We start from the raw sequence: 25446 nt of genomic DNA, 5'->3' as shown, positions 1-25446 counted from the left end.
TGATCCTGTGCAGGGCCAGCAGTTGGACTTGATGATCTTTGTTGGTGCTTTCCAACTCAGCATATTCTGTGATTCAGTGATATATCATAGCCAATTTATAAGCATTTGTAACAATGCAGTGAACAACATGGTTTGAAACAGAAATACAAGAATTTTTCCTAAAGAAAACAAGTGGGCAAAAATGAGAAGCAAAATTGGTGAGAAAACAGAATACCTTTGATTTAATGAGGGTTCATGCATCTCTTTAAAGATAGCTGAATAAATTCAGAACAGTGATTTGTGTCTTTTTTTGTATTAATATGATTATTAATATCGATACTGTTAATATAGCCCAATGTTATTTTAATCCCAATGTTTTCAGAATCAGAGATAAGTCTTTGATGTCCCTGAATGTACACAAAAGCTGTACATTTAGAAATAACATTTTCTGTGGTACTGACTTCCCCACAATATGCTCTCACAGATACCTGCATTTCCTATTCCCAGTTCAGCTTTGTGCCTGTTGTAGAATTTACTGAAAGCCACAAATCTAAATGCTGTGATCCAAATAGTGACTACTTCAATAAATTATGTAACATTTTAGTAAGCTGAATTAAGACTCTTTTCTTGACGTATACTCTTTCCAGGGCCACCAGGTTTGTGTGTGCTGTCACAGTCTTTCCCAGTGATGTACGGGAACTGAAAAGCAATGTTGCTTTCCATGAATATGTTCAAAGAGCAGAAGAGCTTTGTAAACTATGTTGTTTGGATCCCACCCTCTTTATCTTTCCGAGTGCTGTCTGATCACATGGTTCTGGTTTATCCTTTCTGTTAACAGAAACTAATATGTAGTTAATATTTGAGGAACACCAGGGGTACCTGTGCCCAACTGAGCAAGTGGCCATCTCTCAGAGAGTTAGCTCATATTAAGGGATAAAACCAGGCCCACTAGAGATAAGCCTCAGGGTGGCATGCTGATGTCTAAGGGACAGTGTGCTAGTGAGGTCTTTCAGTCTGCTGACTCATGGAGGTAGGGGATAGAGATCCATGTGGCAGCAAAGACCCAGGAGATATTGACATGTTAGAAACCGCAGACATACCTGAGAATGGTCATGTAAGAATAAGGGCTTCTGCTCCCCAAAAATAACAGGATCAATAGCCCAACTGAAGTCCATTTACACCAATGCATGCAAAATGGGCAAGAAATAGGAGGAGCTGGAAGCCATTGCACAGCAGGCAACCCATGACTTAGTTACACTCATGGAGACATGGTGGATGACTCAAAAAACTGGAGTGCTGGATGGCTGTAAACTGTTCAGAAGGGACATGCAAGGAAGGAGAGGCGGTGGGGTAGCCCCGTATGTTAGGGAGTGGCTTTATTATCTGGAGCTCAGTGATGGTGGGGACGGTGTTTGTGGGTAAGAATGAGGGGAAAGGCCAACAGGGCAGATATCCTGGTGGAAGTCTGGTACAGACAACCCAGCCAGGATAAAGAGGCAGCTGAAATATTCCATAAGCATCTGGGGGTAGATTTGTTATCACTAGCCCCTGTTCCTGGAGGTGGTTTCAACTTACCCAAGGCCTGCTGGAAATATAACACAGCAGAAAGGAAAGAGTCCAGGAGGGTCCTGGAGTGTGTGGAAGATCATAGCTTCCTGATGCAGCGTGTGAAGGATCCAACAAGGGAAGACGCCCCACGAGATCTGTTGTTTGTGAAAAGAGAAGGACTCATGGGTGATGTGATGGTTGCAGGCCGTCTTGAGCAAAGAAAATGAGGGCACCCTCAGTCAGTTTCCAGGTGACACCAAATTTATGAGTGTTTGGTTCTTGGAGAAGTAAGAAGGGGAGCCAGCAGAAATACACCTCGCACTTCCATAGGGGCAGACTTTGGCCTCTTTAGGAGATTGGTTGACAGAGTCCCTTGGATGGCAGTCCTGAAGGATAATGGAGTCCAGGAAGGTTGGACATTGTTCAAGAAGGAAATTGTACAGGTGTAGAAGTGGCCCATCCCCATACGCTGAAAGATGAGCTGATGGGGAAGAAAGCTGGTCTGATTGAACAGAGAGATTTGGCTGGAACTCAGGAAAAAAGGAAGAGGGGTTTACAGCATTTGGAAGAACAGGCAGGCAATTCAGGATGCCTGCAGAGAGAAAAATCAGAAGGGCCAAAACCCAACCAGAACCTAATCTGGCTACTGCCATAAAAGACAATAAAAAAAGTGTCTATAAATACATCAACAACATAAGGAGGGTTAAGGAGAATCTCGATCCTTTGCTGGACAGAGAGGGAAACATAGTGATAAAGGATAAGGAAAAGGCTGTGCCTAATGCTTTCTTTACCTCAGTCTTTAATAGAAAACCCAATTGTTCTCCAGGTACCCAGGCCCCTGAGCTGGAAAACGGGGACAGGGAGCAGAATGAAGCTCCCATAATCCAAGAGAAAATGGTCAGTGGCCTGATACACCACTCAGACACACACAAGTCTATGGGGCCAGATGGGATCCAACCAAGGGTACTGAGGGAGCTGGTGGAAATGCACACTGAGCAACTTTCCATCATTTACCAGCTGTCCTGGCTAACCTGGGAGGTTCCAGGTGACTGGAAGATGGTAAATGTGTCACTCATTTACAGGGAGGGCTAGAAGGAGGATCCATGGAACTATAGGTCTGTCAGCCTGACCCCAGTGCCGGGGAAGGTCATGAAGACAATCATCGAGTGCCATCGTGCTGCACATACTGGACATCCAGGGAATCAGGTTCAACCAGCATGGGTTTGTGAAAAACACATCCTGCTTGACTGACCTGATCTCCTTCTATGGCAAGGGGATCTGCTAAGTGGATGAGGGAAAGGCTGTGGATGTTGTCTACCTAGAGTTCAGTTAAGTCTGACACCATGTCTCACAGAATTCTCCTGGAGAAATACGCTGCTCATGGCTTGGACTGGTGCACTGTTCACTGTGTAAAATACTGTCTGTATGATGGGGCCCAGAGAGTGGTGGTGAATGGTGTTAAATCCAGTCAGCAGTCAGATACCAGTGGTATTTCCCGGGGCTCAATACCGGGACTAGTTCTGCTCAATATCTTTATCGATGACCTGGATGATGAGATCGAACGCACCCTCAGTTCACAGGCAACATCAAGTTGAATGGGACTTTTGATCTCCTGGAGAGTAGGAAGGCTCTGCAGAAGGATCTGGACAGGCTGAATTGATGGGTTGGGGCCAGTTGTATGAATGTCAACAAAACAAAATGCCGGGTCCTGCGCTTCGATCACGACAACCACGTGGAGAGCTATAGGCTTGGGGTAGAGTGGCCAGAAAGTGGCCTGATGAAAAAGAACTGGGACATTCTGGTCGGCAGCCACTGAACACGAGCCAGCAGTGTGCCCAAATGTCCAAGAAGGTAAATGGCATCATGGGTTGCATCAGCAGGACCAGGGCAGCGATCGTTCCCCTGTATTCGGCAGTGGTGATGCCTCATCTTGAATCCTGTGTTCAGTTCTGGGCCCCTCACTACAAGAAAGACATTGAGGTTCTGGAGTATGTTCAGGGAAGGGCAACAGAGCTGGTGAAGGGTTTGGAACACAGGTCTTATGAGGAGCAGCTGAGGGAGCTGGGGCTGTGTAGCCTGGAGAAAAAGGAGGCTTATGCAGGGATGCTATCACTCTCTAGAACTACCTGACAGGAGGTTGTAGACAGGTGGGGGTCAGTGTCTTCTCCGAGGTGTATTGGGTCTGGCTGAGCCAAAGTTCATTTCCCCATAGTAGCCGTCACAGTGCTGTGCTTTGCATTGGTGGCTAGCAGGGTGCTGATAACACATTGGTGTTTTGGCTGCTACTGAGCGCAGCATCAGTGCTGTAACGTTGCTTCCCCAATTGAGGTCAAGATCCTGGGAGGGGACCCAAGTAGGTCAACTGACCCACACTGACCAAAGGGATATTCCATACCATATGATGTCAGCTCAGATATAAAAGCTAAGGCAAGGAACAGGAAGGCAGGCATTCCTTGTCTCCAATGGCTGCCTGCTGAGGAATCATCACGCATGCTGAAGCCCTGCTTCTTGGGAGTAGCCAACCATCGCTGCTGATGGGAATTAGAGAATAAACCCTGCTATCTTTCACTGCTTTTGCAAACACAAGCTTTTGCTTTACTTCTGCTGTAATAAACTCAGGAGTTGTTTCCCATCTTACCCTCTCCCCTATTTGGCTGGGAAGGGGAGTGATAGAGAGGCTGAGTGGGCACCTGGCATCCAGCCAAGGTCAACCCACCACACCAAGTAACAAGCTACAGGACATGAGGAAATGATCTGAGATTGCACGAGGGGAGATTTAGATTGGATATTAGGAAAAATTTCTTCACTGAAAGGGCAGTCAGGTGTTAGAACAGGCTACTCAGGAAAGTGGATGGGTTACCACCCATGGAGGTATTCAAAATATATGTAGATGTGGCAGCTGGGGACATGGTTTAGTGCTGGACTTGGCAGTGCCATGTGAACAGTTGGACTTGATGATCTTAAAAGTCTTTTGCTACCTAAATGATTCTAAGATTCCATGATCCTAAAAGGTGAGCCAGGAGGAATTATAGTGTTACATTCGAAATTCCCAGGCACTTTACAGTTGAGACAGGACTTCCCAGCAATATTTTAATCCTTCATTTTTCACAAAAGCTAGAAGGCCTTCTAGGTAACTTGATTTTTAAAGTAAGTAGCAGCAATTTGTAGAACCCAGTAATAAAATTACATCAAAATGACAGTCTTTAAGATGGAGCAAGGAAAAATTATAATGCTTTCTTCTGCACTAATAATTTGAAATGTATAGCTAGACTTTTGGGAATAACGCTACATAAATTAGTATTTTAGTAATTTTTTTCTGTGGTTTTATCAATGCAATCTTCTTCCAGGTTTTCATTATAGCATTTAAACTTCAAGATTTCCTTAAAATCACAAAACAACAGATTAACCTCAGCCCTAAGGAAACAGTCCTTTTTTCCTGGAAGTTTTTTCAGTAGGTTAACTTTTGTCCTGCTAGGAGTAAAACACACAGAACCTTGCCCTAACAGAAAATCTGTGACGGAATCCTAGAAACTGCTGTCAAATTTTCTAAATGATCTTAGAAAAGTGGGTTATTCTTGAGATTTTATGGAATTAGTGCCAGACTAATTCTTGATCTTTCTGGTTCAGGGGGTGCAATACCTCTCATCTAAATGTGGGCATCTACAAAAGAGATGTCTTCGTCAGAGCTGTTTTTTCTTATCAGCAGAGAGAAATGAGGCCTTCTCCCTTCTGATTCATCTTGTCCTGAGGTAATCATCCAGACCAGATCAGATGACTCATGAACTAGAAATGCATGTTTCTACCCATTAGTCTAAGAAGGGAACCCTGGTCTAGCTCAAGTGGAGACATCTACCTGGTAGTTACCTCAGGTTAGGTGAGATGAATGCTATCAGGTGTCTCTCCAGTGTTTCTGTGTCCTTGGTAGAGTAGACAGGAGTAATCTGTCATAAAATTATTCAAAACAAGTATTCAAAACAGGATCTTTCCATGTAATAGTTTACTACAGGGCACAATCCGTTTCTTTCTGGAAGGAAGAACTGAAATAAGGCAGTTTCTCTGGCAGTGATAGAACGTAAAGACAGAAGTGGACGCCATAAAAATTTAAGGATGTAGTGAAATTGCACCTTGCTGTTCTAACAAAGGATTCATCTTTCTAAATTCAAGTGAAAGGAAACCATTGCAGAGAACTGCAAACTCAGAACAAAGATCCTCCATGCTTGTCTCAGCACTCTGCTTATTTGGGGAATGGGGTGTAGAGGGGGTGTAGTCAAGGATTTGTGTTATTAGAGCAATCAGGAGGAAAAGAAAAAACAATATGACATGTAAAACTGATCGATAAATTCCAGGTGTATCTTTGAAGAATACTGTTTCCTTTTGTTTACAGTGTATATCCTATTGGAAAATAGATCTGATGGGAAAAACAGAGCATAACTCCATATTTATTGCGTTTCTGGAAATGGGCCTGTATTTATTACTGGCATCTGCTGTTGGTGACAGATCTTGAGTAGAATCCAGAAGTCCTGAATAACACTTGGCTTGCTTTATTATGGTAAAAAAAAATTGCTTTTTCAGACTTGCTGCAATTAGCAAAGATTGTATTTTGTTCTACATGCCCTTTACTAGCGGTAATCCAATATTGAATTGCCTCAGAGTGTCTCAGCAATAACTGGGTCGAACTCTCTCATAACTCTTTCTGCTTGACCTGGAAAATTGACACTACCATAGGAGTGCACAGTATATATGTATACTGTCAAAACACTATGTGTATTTCAATCTTGCACTCGGTTTTTCATTTATTCACATTCCTTTTATAATTTTTTTGAAGTTTGTTCATACCTCAATTTTTTCCCAATCTATTTAGCCTCTAGATAAAGACCACTTAGCTGCTAGCAGGAGCAAATTTCATCTTCACGTAGCATTTATACTTAGCATGTTCTAATTAAGTCAGTTAAAGTAGCTATCTGCAATTCAGCATGTCTGAGCAGCTCTCCATTCATCAGTGATCTCCTGTAAACATTCAGGACGTCTTGACCTTGACTAGCTGTGAGTGTAGAAAATGCAACCTGACTGAGATTCACCGGTTGCTTCTTGTCAATAGGGCGGAGGCAAGAGTGTAAAGAGCTAAGAGGAACAGAGGCAGCTCACAGAGACCATTCTGAGGTCCCATGGCAGGAATGCAGGGTGCCAGGAGGAGGAAATCTTAGTAGGGTCAGAAACAGAATGTGATATGATGTAGAGTCTCCAACTAATACTCACACAGGAAACTAGGTGAACCATTTTTCTACTGTGTGAATGAAATATATTGTCACTTGATTTCACAGAAGTCCAATAATTATCTTCCACCACTACAGCTGCTTTTTTTCTTCTGAGTCTCAGAAGGTGATGCACATACTATCAAGGTTTCCTCATTACCTGTCTGAATGTTTCACTAACTCTATGTACAACACCCATAAATATATCCATTTTGGAGAGTCCATACATAAAGTTAGCATTTTAGTAAAGGTTAATATCTAGGCTTTTGAACAAGCAGAATAGGTTACACTGAAAAATGGGTGGATTACATGCATGAAACCAGGACAGAGAAGTATTACCACTCGTGTTCTCGTGTTTTGCTCAAAGTCCAGAGACTAAAGCAATCCCTAGAATATGTGAAATCCAGTTCTTATTCCTGTCACAATCAGAGTGGATCTGAGTCTACACTTCTTACCTCCCTGGAGTGCCAAAACACCAAGCTGTGTAATATAAGGATCTTCTCTCAATGCCACTCCTCTTCACACCTAAAAGATTTTTGGGGTAGGAACTGGTTCTCTGGTATTACAAGTCCCAGATGAATGCCCTGACCTATGCTCCATTCATCTTTCTCTCCTGCCTCTGGCTCAATTTATATTTAACCACTGAGTCTTTGTATAAAACAAGCACTACATTCTTTACTTCCTTCCCTGAGTTTTGAATGCTGTCTGTACTTTACACATCATTTCATGAGGGATTAAAATGCTTGAAATAGATTTGATACGTTTTCCTTCAGCCTGAAGTGATAATTGATATAATTTGCTTCTACAAGAGAATTTTTTTTGAGTTTTAATTTTGGCTCAGGTTTCATAGCCCCTGTTTTTAAATTTTTTGGTTTGAGTGATGAACTGAAGAATTATTTTTTTTTTTAAATCCCAATTCTTCTTTGTTCTTTTCATTACACTGTCTGCTGTCAACTGCCTTGAGGTTTGGTAAGGTTTCAGACACTGAATGTCCTTGCCAGTGGAGACTAAGCTTAATAATTTAACAGTATTTTCAGTGTTCAAAGCCAGGAGAGTTTGAGCTATTAAGCCTGCTAGTTGTAGTTGCACAAAGTCCTATTACACAGTATAAAATGCTCATAATTTCCAATCTATTAAACCAGTCTCTTTGCATTTTGCTCTTATTCCCCGATGTTAAAAAAATGTGCTAATTAAGCAAAATTAGTCCAACTCCAGTTTTATTTAAGGGAATTTCACTTAAATTCCCTTAAATAAATTTCCTTAAAGAACCCCAGACAAAAACTATGGAGGTGAGGTAAAGTAAGATAAATTTTAATTTGCAGGGAATGGATAGAGATATAATCAGGAGCTTATTATGACCTACATATTTTTGGCATTCATATATAGATAGCAGATAGGTTTCCTGTATGATGTCCCTCTAGCAAAATGAGTTGAAGACAGGTGGACTTTATAATTCTATCCTTACTCCACTCCCTGAAAGCTAAGGATCACAGTGAATGAAACATATTTTTCCCGCAGAGAAATCACAGTAAGATACTTCCTCTAGTAGCATGCTTTGCCTCTCCTCAATTGGCTAAGGATACACCTCCCCCTCAAGGGGTGAGGTTAGAAAACAATGGGGATCCAGAGAGAGGTAGCAGCTTCAGGCTTTTCTACAAAGAAATACTGATGAACATCCTGTGCTATGCCTATTTTTATCTCCATTGTGCTCCAAAATTTCATAAAAGCCCCTATTAAACTTCAACATAAGAGCAGCTATAGGCAGGAAATGAAGGTTTGATGACGTTAGGCTAAAGTTATGACCAGCCTTGTGAGGTGAGGTGACCTGGGATGAAAAGTGAGCCTTATATACTTCTATAAAAGAGGCACATATATACGAAGCCAAAACCCCCTCACTGAAAACTATTTGCATAAGTGGGGGGGGTTTAGCAGAAAGAAGTGATGTGATTTTGCTTTTGATCTCACTGACAAGTAAAAGCTTTGGATAGCCAAACGCAGTAAGAAAATAGAAAGAAACTCCCAAACAAACAGTAGATAAAGGCCTGGATGAGAAACACATGGTGCTACCTAGAAGCATGTTGCTGCTGAAAGGGGTATTTTCTACTGGCCAAGTGGATGAGAACACATCCAGGACATGATCAACTGACTGCTAAGGAATTGATGTCCTGGCATACGTGGCAGGGCTTTTTGCCATTCTAGAAGACCTGGGGCCCCCCAGCATCTCCAGCTGCTGCTCCAAAAGAGAACAACCCTGTGTGATATCTCCCAGCCCCACATTGTCCATCTATACACAATTCCAAGAGTATTAGAAGTATTAGACACCTGTATTTAATAGTAGACTTCTAGAGGGGCCTAGACTGTGGCTAACTGCAATGGTACCTGCATGTAGCCAGTCACCAATATGGAGACCCCAAAATCAAGGGGTTCCTCCTCAAGAGTCCAAAATCACACCAACCCTTAATAAATTTTGATGAAGCTAACAAAGAACATCAAGATGTTAAGGAAGTTAATGCTGATTATAAATTAAAGGGAATCCTATTTGACAACTAAATCCTATTAAAGTAAGCAGGTGGATTACAAACGGTGTGGTTAATAAGAAAATGGGCGTGTGGAAAATGTTCTGTGGGCTAAAAACAAGTGAACACAGAACAAGCTTTAACACAGGATGAGTGTTAAGCTTTATTAACAGTTCAGTCATTGTGGTGGCTGGTACTGCCCATGATCATACTGGGGAAATGACATGGCAGACAGCACCTTTTATGAGTCCTTATATATGCTTTATTTGCTTTGCAACGACAGGAGCCTGACCATTACTCACCAAATGTAGGACTCATCCTATGCCCATACTGCAGACAACTGTAAGTGATCTGGTCACCCTATGTCATAAACAGACATGTCAAGGACAGAAGTTCCCTCACTTGTTTTAGATATTACCCTCAGGGTGGGAAGAAAGAGACCCTACAAGTGCCTGTTCCCCTCTGGCAGTTATATCAGGTGGTTTGCTAAGGGCAGAAGGGTCCCACCCAGGGCCACCTGTGTGCTGCACAATCTGGTGCCCTCTTACACTGGCAAACACCAAATCCAACAGGACTGTAAAAGCTGGAGAATTGAACCTTTGTGCTAAAAAGGGTGATCTCACAAGATGTTGAGGTTATTGCCTGTGTATTGCAGGCTTCTGGCTCTCAAGAACTGGCTATGCTAGATAAGCATATCTGTTGAAGCTATTTTGATCCAACAAGCTCAGGCCGTGAGCACACAGCTCAGGTGTGGTGTGATACCATGACCATTGTATGTCATGTTGCTGGGAAGAAGAGTGTCCTCACTGAGCAGCAGTGCATGCAGTGCTGGCTGTTCTGTGCTGAGGACCTGAACGTGTGCCACCACCCAGGCTGTGGTGTGCTGGGGACACACCAATTTTCTCACAAGGTTTTCAGACACCATCTGCTTCAAACTATGTCCTATCACTGAGTAAAAACCAAATGACACCTTCACATTTATCAGAAAAAAAAAAAAAAGCAAACCCAAACCCTAGCAGTCTGAATTTTTTACAACATCCCCACCAAAAAGTGTGCAGTGGTAAATGACAGGCAGGCTCAGCAACTGGTATTAAAGCAAAGGGACATTTGCAATGCAGTGGGAAAGGAAGACAGATGGGATGTCTCACTGTGAAAGGGCCCTGCTATGACAGCGCACAGCCATTTCACCAAGACAGACATCAGATGCCGATGAGGAGGAGGAGTTACAGCCAGGGAAAGGGAAGTTACTTGGCACGCTAGAAGATAGTCTTTATATTGTTTCCTCACTCTGTATACACAGAGAACAATATTTTGGGAGGAAATTCATTCTTTCAGACTATCTACTTTTCAAACCAAGACAGACTCAACAAAGACTGAAATAAATCCATAATGTGTGTACTATGTATCTATGTTCCAAATCAATACTAGTGATGGGCTACTAGTGTGAAAAGCCAGAGATCCAGGCCAGAGATGCATGCAGTATTACAGAGATAGAGAGAAATCTATATGCTCAATGTATTTCTCTACATTCTATGCCAATATTCAAGCTAGTTTACTCATGTGAAAAATAAGTGCTACATAGTTCCGAGAGGGAGAACACATCAATAGCTGTACTGTGGAGACGTGTGCTAAATAACAAAGACTGCCTTCATGCCATGTCTATCTAGTGCATCTATATTGTGCAGAGAAATTCTAGAGTCCCCCAAAATATTCCAGTTAAGCAGCCTTTTTTGAAAGAAGGATATTTATATTTTTTGTTAATTTTCTTCCAGACTTCATCAGGAGCTGCAAAAAGTTACTCTCTCCACCTTGGCATTTTCTAGAGCGCTCATCATGGTAGAGGGTGGCCTCACCAAGCCTGAGTAGAGCAGTGCTGAGGTGTGTCCATAGGGACCAGTCCTTCCCTCTGTTGCTTGCTTCCTTCCCCCCTGATCAGCAGTGGCTTCCCTTCTCCATACTCCACTGCTTGCCCTGCCTTTGCTACATTTTACTTGTAACTGTTAAGCTTTGCAGTTTTGCGGTATATGAAAAGGAGAGGGGGTGAAGTTTGATCCACTGTATCCGATTCTCTGGGATTAGTTTGTTTAACAGTAATACCTGCTTCTTTTGCCCACAGTCGCAGCAGCATAGCTGGCACAGAGTAGGCACAGGGGGGAAAAAAAGATCCTACCCAGTCCCAGGTTTCCTTATCTCTGACCCTTGCACCTCTCACACACATGCTGATTTATTGCCACTCACACAAAGGCTGCCTCCTACAAGTGGCCAGGCTTCCACAAGCTGCCCTGCCCTGCTGTTCTCTTTCATCCCTCCTCTGACTTTGCAGACATTTTTTTTCTTTTAGCTTATCAACATGAGAAGGGGCTGACTGAGCTGAGCCTTTACTCTTTTCTATGGCTGTGTTCTCCCCCCCACCAACACCTATCTCTTTCATAAATTAATCCAAAATCAATCAATAACCTCATCAAACAAGCCATGTCCCCTCCTTTGTGCACACATTAATCTCATTATGATTAATATCCCAACAATGAATCACCAGCTGTATAGCCTAATTTTGGGAAGTCTACAATAGACTGACCCGTTCTGGAGCTCACTGTTTATTTTCCATGTCAACAAAAGAGCCATTTCTTAAGAAAAGGAAAATGCTCCAATGCCTCACTCAATATATTCAGGTCCTCATGAGTAATTACGCCAAAGTAAGGCCCCTCCTTATCAAAATAACATTTAATATGAATATTTGAGGGCTGCTTTTAAGAGGACTTTACAATCTTGTGCAGTATCAGCAAAGCGCAGCAAATCTGTAAAGGAAAGACATATTCCACCAGGCCTGGGAATGTTTCATGTACATTTTGCTGGCTATCTGATCTAGGCTTAGTCTTGAACTTGAACTTGATAAAACTTGCACTTACTAAAGATTCAGGTACGGTTCTCCCCATTTTGCTTCAAAAAACTTCTTATACATACAAGAACTGATATGCAAATTAAGTTAATCAAATCCCACTGCCTGCATGGCTCCTCTAAATCCTTTTTACAATTAATTTTTTCCTGAGAGTACTGACAGATTTGTTGGTTGGCAATGTTGCAGCTGTGAAACCAGGAAAACTGACTTCAAAATTCCAGAAGAACAGACTCATTGTTCTTATAAGTGTGGGGAGATGTGACAATTTTTGTCAAGAGCTATATGTAACATGCAAGTAGCTGTTCATATTTTCTGCCATATTTACTGCAGGTAATGATGGAGAGAAGTGGGATTTTGGAAAGTGCCAGGCTCATGTATTACACTACTGGAAATGTGATGGTGAAGAAAACAGACACCATTTACATTTGGGAAACATCTATGTTTTCTGTTTTCTGCCTTACGTGACTATATATTTCAGAAGACAGTTTGGTTTTAGTTTCTTTTAGAAAGCATATGATGGCTTCATGCGCTGGACTGACATCTGAGCTCCTGGAGAGAAATTTCTTGTCATGTTCTCATACTTGATGCCTCTGTGGCTTTGGGTGAGACTGATCCTTAAAGGTATTCAGTATTATGCAAGACCCAGGTCCCAGTCCACTGAAGCTCTTAAACATATGATTAATCTTTAGTCCTTTTGACTTCACTGACTAAACAGCTTAGCTGGATTCACTCCTATGCACTTAATCTTCCTCCTTGAATTTCAATATTAGTAACATGAGATAAATCTTTCTTTAATATAGAAAGGTACAGTGAGCATTAATTAGTTAATATATGTGGAGTGCTTTGGAGATATAAAGGCTATCTGGATGTTAATTTACGTAGATATTGGAAGAAGTAGAGGGAAATAATTGCTGTCTCTCACCTGTGCAGGGTTTCAGAACAGCATTCATTCCCTCACTCACTGTAGAACAGAAACCAAGTGCTGAGACAAGCCCACGCTCAGGAGACACTCAGAGCACGCTTATCAGATTTAACATGCTTTCCCATTTAAGGGAATGCAATCAGCTCTGTATTTGCATTTCCCTTGCAAATGAGCTTCATTGACTCCTCACAGTGTGCTTTGCACTAGCTGCTTCTCCTGTCTCAGTGCTGTGGTAGTTAACTGCCTCAGCAGTGTAATATGCTCTCATCTACCATGTATCTGTACTTAATAATGAACCTGGCAAGAAGGCTCCAGCACTGGTGATTGGTAGATTCTCACCCGTTCTTGTTTTGAGATGCTGAATTTGGGCCGTATGAGATCTTGGTTTTGCCAGGTGCTTACCTTGGGTCTATAGATAAATAAATAAAGCACACAAAAGGGACCTGTTTATCTTTCTTCATTCTTTAAGTTGTTTGTGCAAGGTTTGTGTCGTAATAAACTCTGTTAAATGGCTTTGGTGAAGATGCCCTTGCTGTTGGCTCAGGAATTCTGTGGAATAGTATTGTTATCTCCCCAAAACTAGAAAGCAACAACAGCCCCTAGATTCATTTCCCACCTGACAGAAGTAAAAAACCACTGTGAACCATAGAGCCAGGCTCCTCTTATCAGTTGCAGAAAGGCTGAATAGCAGAGACTCTGAAGTTTCCATTGGGTTGTGCCCCTGGGATTTCTGCCTGGTGTTTCAAGTCCACTCTCTCTGGTTGTGCTGCAGATCTGATTGTTCTTCCACTGAGAAACTATTTCCCCAGCTAAATATGGAGAGTCAGTGTAAATGCAAGGTTTTATACTCAGCTCTTCACCTGCCTGTGGACTTAAGGAAAGTAGGAAGAAACCCGAACAGGGCTAAATAAAGTATAAAGATAAACAAGATTCTCAGTAAATCCCTTAGAGATCAAAATATCAAGAAACTGTTTCTAATCCTGATGAAGGTAATCCTGAAAGTACCTGCTGTCTGCCAGCTGGAAAACAGCTCAAAACATGAGGCTGGGGGCATCCAGGTCTGTCTCATTCATCCTGTTGGACCCCATTGCTGGGAAGGGGCCCTGGCACCTAGGGGAAGCCCAGAGTCACAACAGATATCAGAGGGATCTGGCTGGGGGACATTGGCTACAGAGAGAGTCTTTCGTACTGGGCAGTGTGAGAGGAGTGATAATTATAAAATTCTCCTTAAATAAAGCTGCTACTTCCTGGAAAATGTTGCTGATATGTCAGAACGATAGCATATAAAATCTCAACAGCAACTATATGTACCTGTATGCTCTGATTTACATCTTCTTCCCTAATCAAGTTTTATTACTATGGAGCTTGTTGATAAAGGAAAACAAACACTCTGGATGAAAATGGAGAGACTACGTTTTTCTAATTTTTGTCTTCCTTATTTACCAATGCACGTTAGATTCAGAATTAGCTTTTATTCATTCCTAAGAAGAATGCCATCTATTCAAAATTACATTAATAATGCAGAAAATATATTAAAATTCTGACTGATACCTTGTGGATTTCTGGAAACTTGCACCTTGTCAGGAAGAAGGCTATTACCTGTGAGGAAATTGGCATCCAGTTCATGGAGACAACAGCCATATGTCTGGGATTACTGCTTACACCAGAATTTTACCTGCAGACAGCTCTGCTGACTGTTAGCAAAATCAAGTTTTCAGTCCCGGTGCATAGGACTTTGTTCAAATATTTAAATACAGCAGACAGAGCTTATAACTTAAAAAAACATTATGTAAAAATCCATAAGGTAACACCATAGGAAACTGCCAGTTAGTGTTTGCACTACAGCCAACCCATTACAGTGTTACAATGAGCCAAATTTTCTTAAAATTTACTACTGGCTCATCAGAAGCAAAGTGTTTCAGAATTGCTTTTTTTTTTTTTTTTAACACAGAAGCTTTCAAAAACTCAGCTGTGTATTTTGTTTTTGTTATGGTATCACTCATAGGCTCTGCTTGAGGTTGCTGGATAAAGTACAAACACAAACAAATCAAATCAGAGACAATCAAATCCAAACAGAGAGAAATCAGAAATCAGAGGCTGTCTGTACCTTGTAGAGTTTACAGTCTCAGCAGGTGAGGCAGACTGAGGAGAGAGAAAGAGAGAGGGGGGTAGTGCTGGAGAGGGGAAATTCATTAAATGATGGAGAAGCTAAGGTTATATGAGAATCCTGAGCAGAGCCAGGAAATGAGGCCAGAGCTCCCAAGATGCTCAACCACAAGGCAATCCTTCCCACTCTAAGTATCTTTCTTTTCCTCTCTTTTTAAGGCAGAAAATGTTTCAGCTAAACAACTGTAGTTCCCCAAATTCCTTCCATTGTTTGCCATTCCGGGATTCTGAAGCCAAGCAATCTGGGCTCACTCTCACATAGTCTGCCTGTGTTCAACAGGTTTATTTTCGGGTACTGTCCTGATGATAATCATCATGACAGTGAGCTTTTCAAAGCAGGGATGAGAGGGTGACTGTCTATTTGGCTCAGTTTCTCTGCCTAAACTAGTAAGCAAATATTATCATTGCAGATGTGAGTGGGAACTGGATGCTCTCCCATTATGTAGCATGCAATTCCCTGCCACAAAGAGTCATGCCTTTTGCAGCCTTCATGATTTCTAAACTCCAATTTAAACGTCCATCACTGGGACAGGCGACAGCAAAAAGGAGCCGGTAATCTGGGTTGTGGGGAAAATGCGCCATCCAGCACGGGAAGAATATTTCCAGCTCCATTCATCCCTGTGGTCTCACTCTGCTCTGTGAGCTGCAGCCCAGGCACAGATGAGCAGCTGGTAGCAGAGTGAAGGCATCCAGTCCTGGTTGACAAGCCGAACAGTGTCCATGCTGTGGTGCAAATGAAGGAGGCGCAGCAGCCACAGCTGGGAAGCTTGCAAGCGGGGCCAGCTGAGTGTGGCTTGACAGGTCCAGAGCTGGCTGGGAGCAAGCCTGCACTACCATCTAATGCATGGCAGTCATGTGGGAGCAAGATGCCACTCAACACAAACCATCTTGCAGGTGGTTTCCCAGCTTAGCTAAGCAGTTCAGAGGGAGCAATAGTGTAACATAATTACACTGATTCTGGGATCAAAGCTGCATTGCACCACTGAGACATATCATCTTGTAGCCCAGAGAGCTCCAGCATGGCATGGCATGCAATCCAGGTCTTGCAGAAATGCATATGAATGTATGCAGAGCAGATACTGCTGTGGAGCAAAGCCTTGTGAGTACCATACACGCAGCCAACACAGCCCTGGATCCCAAGCCATGCAGGTGGTGTGGTCGTGTTGCAACATTCACTTTGGGTATAATTAAAGGCATCAAACATTTCGGCAACTTGCAAGTGACTGCAGACAAAGCCTTTAGGATTCATGTTACTCATCTATTCTAAATGCAAAGGGATGTGGAGGATCGTCTCAACCAGAAAAGCAAGGCATTCCCAAGGGCAGGGAAAGGTATTCTGAATAGGGCTAGATAATATACAAGAGCAGAAAAGATATGTTTATATGAAATAACAACCTACAATCATATTGAGGAGGAAAACAGGAAAAGGATTTTACTTCTAAATGCCACATTAGCAAACCTCTCTGAGGAGTGTTGTGTGCAGGCTTGTTATTGATATTTGCAGTACAGATGCTGAAGAATGTCAAAGCAAGGACACCTATTGATCCAAGATTGAAAACCAGTGAAAATGAGAACCAGTAAAGAGACCACAGTGCTTGGCTGCAATTACTTCTGGATTTCATCATCTGCCAGCTAATTGCTGGGGTGTATGTTTGTGTCCAGTGATACCTTGGCCAGTCTATGTAAGTACTTATGAATGAAAAAGGTACTTCACAGGGAGGCATTCGGTATTACCAGTAAAAGATTTAGGACAGTGTGGTTGAACAAACTCAGCCTCAAAGAATGTAATTTCTTAGGAATGTAGATGTTCCTTTGTCTTGTTGTAGTGTACATGTGTCATTATAAAGATCTTTTAGGTTATTAAATATGGTCACTTGGGTCCCACTTTATATATAGCACTCTTGATAGAAACCTGAAATCACCGAGGCCTCAAGGTATCAGATGAAATCCTTGCACAAAATGACTGTCAACAGGGGGAGGAAGGGAACATGACCATGAGTTAAACAAGGTTGTTTGCACTTCCTCAGTCCATCACCTGAGCATCCACAGCTCTGCACACAAACAGTAATTCTAACGAAATCTCACACTTCAGAAGTTCGCAGGCAGTCTCAGTAGACTGCACTTAATTAATGCACTACTGTCAGCACTGCTATAATTTTGACTTTCCCTGAAACAAGAAGTTGACTTGCTCAATGATGGCTGTAGGATGAGTAACGAGACACAGGCAGTTTCTGTATGAACTCAGAGTCAGCCAGTAGTCACAGTTCTGCAGCCTGTGCTGCGGGGCTGGTTCACATTGTCAAACTTTCAGAATCACTCTTTCAAAAATGAGCTGTATGCAACTTCTTAAACACCTGCTCTGCACAGAAGGGATTATTTTGATACCAAATTTGAAGCTTCAAAAGTCAGGATGTGTCTACACAAACAGGTGTGGATGAGTGCATTTGCTTTGCATATTCTCAAAGGCAGGTGGAAGAGGAGCACATCTGCCTGCACCCAGCTGGGCTACTTATTCTTAGATGTGTTCAAACCATCCCCTCTCTCTTTTCCTCCCCAAAGAAGGCTGAGCAAACAACACAGTCAATGCTAGGTGAGTTGTTTCCTCAGTTTATTTACTATTTTACGCTCTTTTACCTCAAAAGTAGCAAAACAATTGGGTTTATATTTTTTTCCAACACCAAGTTAATTTTCAGATGAATTTTCAGGCCTTGAAGAGAACATAACTGCAGGTGCTTGTTACATGTACAAAAACAGGAAGTTGTCTGGCGATTTTTTTTTGGCAGCCTTAACTTTTTTACTGTAAGACAGGGTAAATACTGAGGCATCTGGTGCACTGTGGGGAATCTGTGGCTGACAAAACTTTGCTGTAAGAAAGCTGATTAAGTGATACTCACAGTGCTTCTAATCTTGACAGCGGCTGAAGCACAGCAGCAGGCTCAGCTGCAGCACAAACCTCCCATCAGTGGTGACGGGGCTACCCTTTCTGGACTGGTTATTGTCCTGTATCGCATGAGTAACACAGCTGGGTGATCTGAAAGTGACTATTTGGTTTTCTTGATCAGATAAACTTGTAGGGAAATTATGGTAATTTTCAATTAGATAGGTATGAAGAGTGAAGTATCATACGCTGAATAGACTTTTCCTATCTTTCAGGCAAATAACATTCATGTTAAAAGGCAAGACAGTTTCAATTAACAAATCCCAGTGAGAGAAAATAAAGAGAGGGAAAGACGGATAAAGGTAAGAGAATGTCATGCTTTGGATCAACAGGTAGTTTTGGAGCAGACTGTATTTTGGGGTCTTTAGTTCAGACTATACATAAACATGGAAGACTAAAAAGCATGAGGTGCTTTGTACAGAAGGTGTAAGGAGAAGTTGTGAAAATCTCATGGCTGAGGCATGACTTTGCTGTTGAGTTGCTTTTACTCTGCCATTTCTCTGAAACAAGGGCAGGATACTGCGGTTCAATTCTGCTGCTAGTGAACTCCTTACTCAGCTCACATAACACAACACTTGGACATATAATGTAGTGCACAAAAGACTGAGTGCTCCCACTGTCTGAACTGAACAAGGGTGGCAGCCTCCTTGGCTTGAAAAACTTCAGTTTTGAAATGAGGGGATGGCCTGAATTAGAGAAGCAGGATCTAATCTAGAGAAAATAGTTTCTCATCTTCTCACCACTCTTTCTGAAAACTTAAAAGTAGACCAATGCAAACTTATCTCTCAGTGAGCCATCCCTGCAAGGGGCCAGATGAGTGTCTTTGAACCAAAGTATTACTCAGTCTCAGTAAAAAGTGCAAAGTTTACACTGCCTCTTTTGAGTACAGGGAAATTTGGTATATTCCCAAAAGGTATGAAAAGTATAAAATCAGTAAAATTTCATTATGAATGGGATGATTATTTAGCAGACTGTGGTTGAAAACTTTCCAGACTAATGTAATATATCCTCGTTGCCAAATTCTTAAATGTGTAAAAGCACTGATTTAGAAATAAATTAGTCTTTTCAACAAGAGTGCAAGCTACTGTGCTTCCAATTAATAAAGGTACAGAAAACATGGAAACATCATTAGGAATCATTTCCTAATACAGCTATGACCAGAGAAATCCTTGTGTAGATGTGAAACAAAGCCAAGAGCCTGGAGGCAAAAGATGAGGACAAATATGGAGCTATTGCAAGGCACCTTCATGCCACCTGTTGAATCAAAGCAGTGCCCTTGGGGGTTACATCAGCAAATATGTCTATGTGCTTGCAAGCTCAGTTGCATTTTAGAGCACCTCTGTAAGCTTGCTTCCAACCCATACTCATAGATATAGGATGCTAAAGCCTGTCACATTAAATGTGTCTCTGGATGTTCTGTCCACAACATGACCCAAAGCATTTTCTTCAGAGTGTCTGATACATTTCAACTTGATGCCGTAGTGCTCAGTTCCATGCTTGATTGAACAACTTGTCTCCACTATTAAAATGCAGAGAGAACTTAGACAAGCATTTAGAAGCTCTGTCATTAAATAGTTTTTTTCTCAATTGATCTATCTTCTAGAGGAAAGGCAACTACTGAATCCATCAACTGCCAGCAAAAAAACTAGGAACAAGTCTTAGTCAATTAAGTGGGCAAGTATTGCTTGACAGCTCCCTTTGGGAGATGATTCATTTGGGGCCTGCCTATTCAGCAGGATTAGCAACTTCAAGCACTGGAAAGCTGACCTTAAACAAAGGTGAGCTCATGTCTGCAATGTATCAATGGAGCAGTACTGTGTGAAGGAGTAGCATAAACCTCTTCGGTTTCCCTGTTGAGGACTGAAAAACCTTTTTTTATTCATTTTTTCCTACTCCCAACAGTTTCATACAGCTTTTGAGTGGTTTAATTGTTTCTGAAGCCTCAGTCTTTTCCCTTTCTATTGATTTTTTTATTGTCGTTCATTTCGTGACATATGTCATTTGTCTCAAACCCTGGTAGCTCTTGCTACTCCCTGGGTGCCGTGCCTTGGATGAGCAACAGCACATGTGGTCAGGAGGGAGCACTGAGATGGAATTGGGCACAGATAGACAGCTCACTGAGTCTAAATTACTCTTCTTATTGATGAATAACCAAAAATGACCAGGCACACAGTGCAAGGGGAACACTTACTTACCTACAGCTCTGTCACAGAGGGGTATCTCATCCAGCCATTCCCACTCCTGATGTGAATTTATTGTACCAGGTATTCCAGATGTCCCAGGACAAATCTGTGTTACAAAAACCTAATGTGGTTGTCACAGCTACATCCCTATCCCCGAAGAATGCTGCTTCTTGGGAAGCTGTTTCTGTCTCCTTCAGGTTTAGAAATTTCTTGTCCTGACCTTTTCTAATGGTTGCTGCTAACAACGCTGCTAACGACCCCTCCTCAACGAAGGCTCCTGGCTTGAGAAAGGAGTAAATATCCTTCACACATTTCACATATAAAACTCTCTAAAGGTTTCTCTGTCTCTTCACTACTGAGTACCAAAAACTTAGTGTCTTCATGGGATTAGTTTCTGCAGATATGTGCAGAGTGTGCTCAGAAAAAGCCAAGTGCTGAGCAGGACTCCCTGATGCACAAATACTTGTAGTAAGATTGTCAACCTTGTCACTTTGAAGAGCTTGCCAAAATCTGTTTTGCTTCTACTGCATGAAAGTAGAGCAACTCTCTCTCTCTCTCTGCCTGAGCTATGCTCCAAATGCTCTAGATGGACCACTACACTAATTATTACACTTTAGAAGTAAGGCAGGAGACAGTTGGATATTATACTTTAGACAAAAATCCCTGTTGAGATTGAGCCACTGAATGGGAACAGCTAAATTTAAAATGCTCCCACTTTTTCAAAGCTACAAATTAATGCAAAAACTCAGATGAAGATCATGCTTATTTAGAGATGTTAATGATTGATAAATCATATTTGCCACCCTCACAATCAGTTTGAGTTTCAATTAAGTAGAACTGAATCACCCAAGTATTTATTTCCATTATAGATTATTGGATTCAGGCTGTAAGGTTTACATGTTCAGTTTTATTTTTCTCGTGTTCTGCACTGATTCATTCTCTAGAATAATAAAAGCTGAAGAAAATAGTGTTCACACTAGATATACTTCAATAAATTAAAGCTCTGATGTCCAAAAAACAAGGAAATAATTTGGAAAAGAAATTATCTATGTCCTAAATTAAAACTAGATTGGTGATGAAAGTTCAGTTGTCTTCACTTAATGATGTTGTCACAGATACCAAGAATGCGCTTGGCCACCAATTACAGCATCGAGTTTACAAGGAGTCTGTGTGGAGTTAAGAAATGCAATGGTCAATCTGTGGAATAAATCACTGCTGGTTTCCCTTTGCATCTATAGAAACTGATGCCAATAAACAAAGCGAAATGCAGAATGCTTTACTGCAATCACCAGTAAATTTGTTGTAACAATTGCAACAAATTGGCTTTTAGCCGGAGTAGCATCTTTTGATGTGTTTTTACCTTCAGCGCAGCACAGTATGGCCATGTTCCAGCAGTGGAACTCCCTCAGCAATACCTGGAAGGGAGCAGCAGCTGCCAAGTGGCTGCAGCTCAATGGAGAGCTTGGCTCCCTCCCACACTGCACCTGGGGTGCTGCCGGAAGGGTCCTTCCCACCCTTGAGGCACAGTAGGCTCTGCCCAGCATGGAAAGTTTTGCCGTGCCTCTGCTTTTCAGAAAATCTTAGTTTTTAGGCTTTTCAGCTTTCCTGAGGGTAAGATTTTTTTTTAATTTTTAATTTTTTTTTAGTAGAAAAGGAAAGCTCAGTAGCACTGCAGTCTTCAAGTCAGGAGGTCTGTGGGATGTGATTGCATCCCCTGCTCAATGATGCCCAGGAGCCCAGTCACTGGCTCCAATTGGAGGTAGAAGGTGGCCAGGCTGGGCACAAGATCTGAACTAGTTGCTGGTGCCCCATTTTCTGCTTCTTGCTATTGGGATGTGGATGAAGGATGGCTTGCCATGTTTTCACCCATGGGGAGAAGTCCCCAGAGTGAACCTGGGAAAGGCAGCATCCCAACTGTCAAAACCACATCAGCCCTCAAGACCCATCTCCCAGGAGCTGCAGATCCTGGTTGTTAGCAGCAGAGGACCCCCAGGGATGCTCAGTCAGAGAAACAGAAATGTTCTTCTTCTCATTCAATGTAAAATAATTGCCTGAATCCATGTGAGGAAATCCTCTCCCTGGAGCAGCTTTGGGGATATGACAGAAGGCATGATCCACTTCTGCCAAATATAAAGCAATTCATCCTTCTTTTTGCTGTAGAAAGCCCTGAATTTCTTTCAAGACATGATGGTGGTGTATATTAGGACATGACGAGGAAAGAAATTGCAAGAAATTGTCTGGGGTAGTTTGGTGGTTTGGTTTGTTTTTTTTTTTTTTTGGTGGGGGGGGAGGCACCACGGGGCATTTTCTGTCTGCAGAGTTGTGTCAGTGATTTCACTGACTTTATTCCCACTCTGCCATTGTTGATGTTGCTGGTACTGTAAATCTACCTGTAAGGTGCTGCTTGCAGAAGGAGCATGTAAAGCAGAAATTTGTCCTTTGTATTTTGAGCAAACCAGAGGCAGAAATTACACAAGCTGACTCTCCAGTTCTGTCAGACGGTCAGGAGTCTGCTTTGCTCATCTCCTCCATTTGCAAAAATTTTGAGGTTGGGGTAGTATCTGTACAACACATATGCACACATATATGTGCATTGATACAAGTATGTATGAAAATATGTATTTATACATATATGTGTGTGTACATCCATATATATATGTCTAAGAGTGTTTGTGTGTATATATATATATATATACATAGGAGACAGAGGTTTCAGATGTAGGACCTATAGTTATCTAGACTCCCTCGGCAAAACTTATTGTAGACATTATAATCTTTATTGCAGAGAGAATGACTGAGAGTGTATTTTACATCTTTTCCCCCCCACTCTTTAATTTCTATCTTGTTTTATTTTTGCATTTTTTTTCTTCTTTTCCTCTCATTTTTTCCCCTTCCTCTCTGAACGTACTAGATAATAAATAATGGCTAAAATTACCTTTGCAGCAATGGTGTTGTGAGATCTATTTAGAGACAACAAAAATCTTTTGAATATTTGTATGTGATAGAGATGCATTTGAACATGTACTCTGTGTCTCATCAGCAGTGCTCATCCCATGCCTCAGCAGCTTAATGCTTACATGATGTGTTATGGCAGTGTGGTATGTAAGCATATATAGAAACATACAGTTGAAAAGAATGGTGAAAATCATACAAATATTTCTTAGCATGTTTAAAGTTAATGCATACATCTCAACACAAGCATGTTTTCATATGGGTACATGTGCTTTGTTTCTGTATGTATCAGCCAGACTTCCTACGAGTGCATATGTGTGGGAGGAAAGGATATGATTATGGATTTGCATAATATCCTGCATGAAAGTAGACTGAAACTGAAAACATGGAGGAAATTATAGAATCTATTTTTAAAGTCTACATTATTGCAAATGTTGCTTCATCATGTTCTTATCATTGCTGATTAATTATGTAGAATGAATGAAGATGAGTTCTCACCTTATCTTCCACCTCTGCATTGGAGAAGAAATTTAAGCAGGGTGTTTTGGGACACTCACAAAGAGGCATAGGGAAACACTGGAGTTAGTACCACAATCTTATTTTTTTTTGTCCTCTGGTCATTCTGTAGATACCGGTATTTCTCCTCATGCATGAGATTATTGTCTCCATGGTAGTAATGAAAGATGAAAAGGTCAAATTTTAAATGTGAACAGTAAGGACCACTTGTTACTACAACGGCTGATGTAGGGGACGTGTACCTTTGCCTTTTGTGAATATCTCAGTTATACCAGCAATATTGATCTACTGTGGGAAGATCTTGTTTTCCTATCTTTTTGTCTTCATACCGCTTCTGTCCAGCTCTTCCAGAACAAACCTGCTATTAGTTTTGATAGCTCCCTGCCTCCTAATTTTCTTCTTTTCAAGCATGGGAGGCACTTGTATTAAACCACCTGAAGCACAGTCCCTGGCTGTGCTGGAGGTGTGTGCTTTACTGCATGGCTCCTGGAGATGGGGATAACCTCTCCACACACACTGCAGCACCCTAACCTCTTCTTGCAGCCCCCAGATGGTGTTAGAGGCTGCCAGTACAGGAGAGAGCCCCTATGGCTGTTATTGTAGGTGGGGTGTGTGTCTGCTGGCTGTGTGGGTCCAGGCTCAGCTGCAGGTGGCAGAGGTGGGACAGAGGACACTAATGTAGTTGGGTGCAATCCTTCCTTCCTTCCTTCCTTCCTTCCTTCCTTCCCTCCTTCCTTCCTTCCTTCCTTCCTTCTTTCCTTCCGTCCTTCCTTCCTCCCTCCCTCCCTTCATTCCAAGTTTAAGTAAGCAAACTCAAAAAAGCATTGTACAGGAGACTGCCACCAACAAGCAGAAGTTTTGGATTAGAAGTAAGGGGTATAGAAGAACATTTGGAAAGTGTTAAGAAAACTAGTCAGTATGAAGCAATAGTGTACCTCAGTGAACAACCCAACCAATGTGAGTTTCTAAGAAAGTTCTAAGAAACCTCAATTGCAGCATGTCTGTCTACATTCCCACTACTCTCCACCTCTGAAAGATAAAACAAAATAGAGAAAGCCTGTCTTTAAAAATCCTGCTTGTCAGGCTCTGCTCAAGTCCCTGAAAATTAGTAAGAAAACAGAATAAATGAAGGGCAGTCAAAGGGGTATCAGGTAAGATGAGTGTTGTGCTAAAGAAGAAGCAGAGTCCCTTTTAAAGCAGGAAGTGAAATAAATTGTTACAAAATGGGAATGATGCAGAACTATATTTAAACTTCATTTCACATAAAGAAAAATGAAGATGAAGTGCTGGTAATTAGGAAGTATTGACAACACTTTAACTGTTGATAAAAAAACCTTTGAGACAATATTTGGTAAATTAGCTGCCCTGAATAAATTAATCCATAATATTGAAGGGATTATTATTGAATTGCATATTTATTCTCATGTCTCAGAGAAAAGGAAAAATATGTTAAGATGGGGAAAGAACATAGCGGAAGACTCAGCTTGTTGATTTAAGACACCCATAAGCAGGGAGGCATCTACAAATGATGGAGGTTTCAAATGTTTCATTACAATTGGTTGCAATTTAGGACTTTGT

The sequence above is a fragment of the Corapipo altera genome, unplaced genomic scaffold (genome assembly GCF_003945725.1).
Source record: "Corapipo altera isolate COAL_440 unplaced genomic scaffold, ASM394572v1 0, whole genome shotgun sequence".
NCBI classification, from domain to species: Eukaryota; Metazoa; Chordata; class Aves; order Passeriformes; family Pipridae; genus Corapipo; species Corapipo altera.
The sequence above is the reverse complement of the archived record's forward strand: the minus strand, read 5'-3'. Positions refer to the sequence as shown.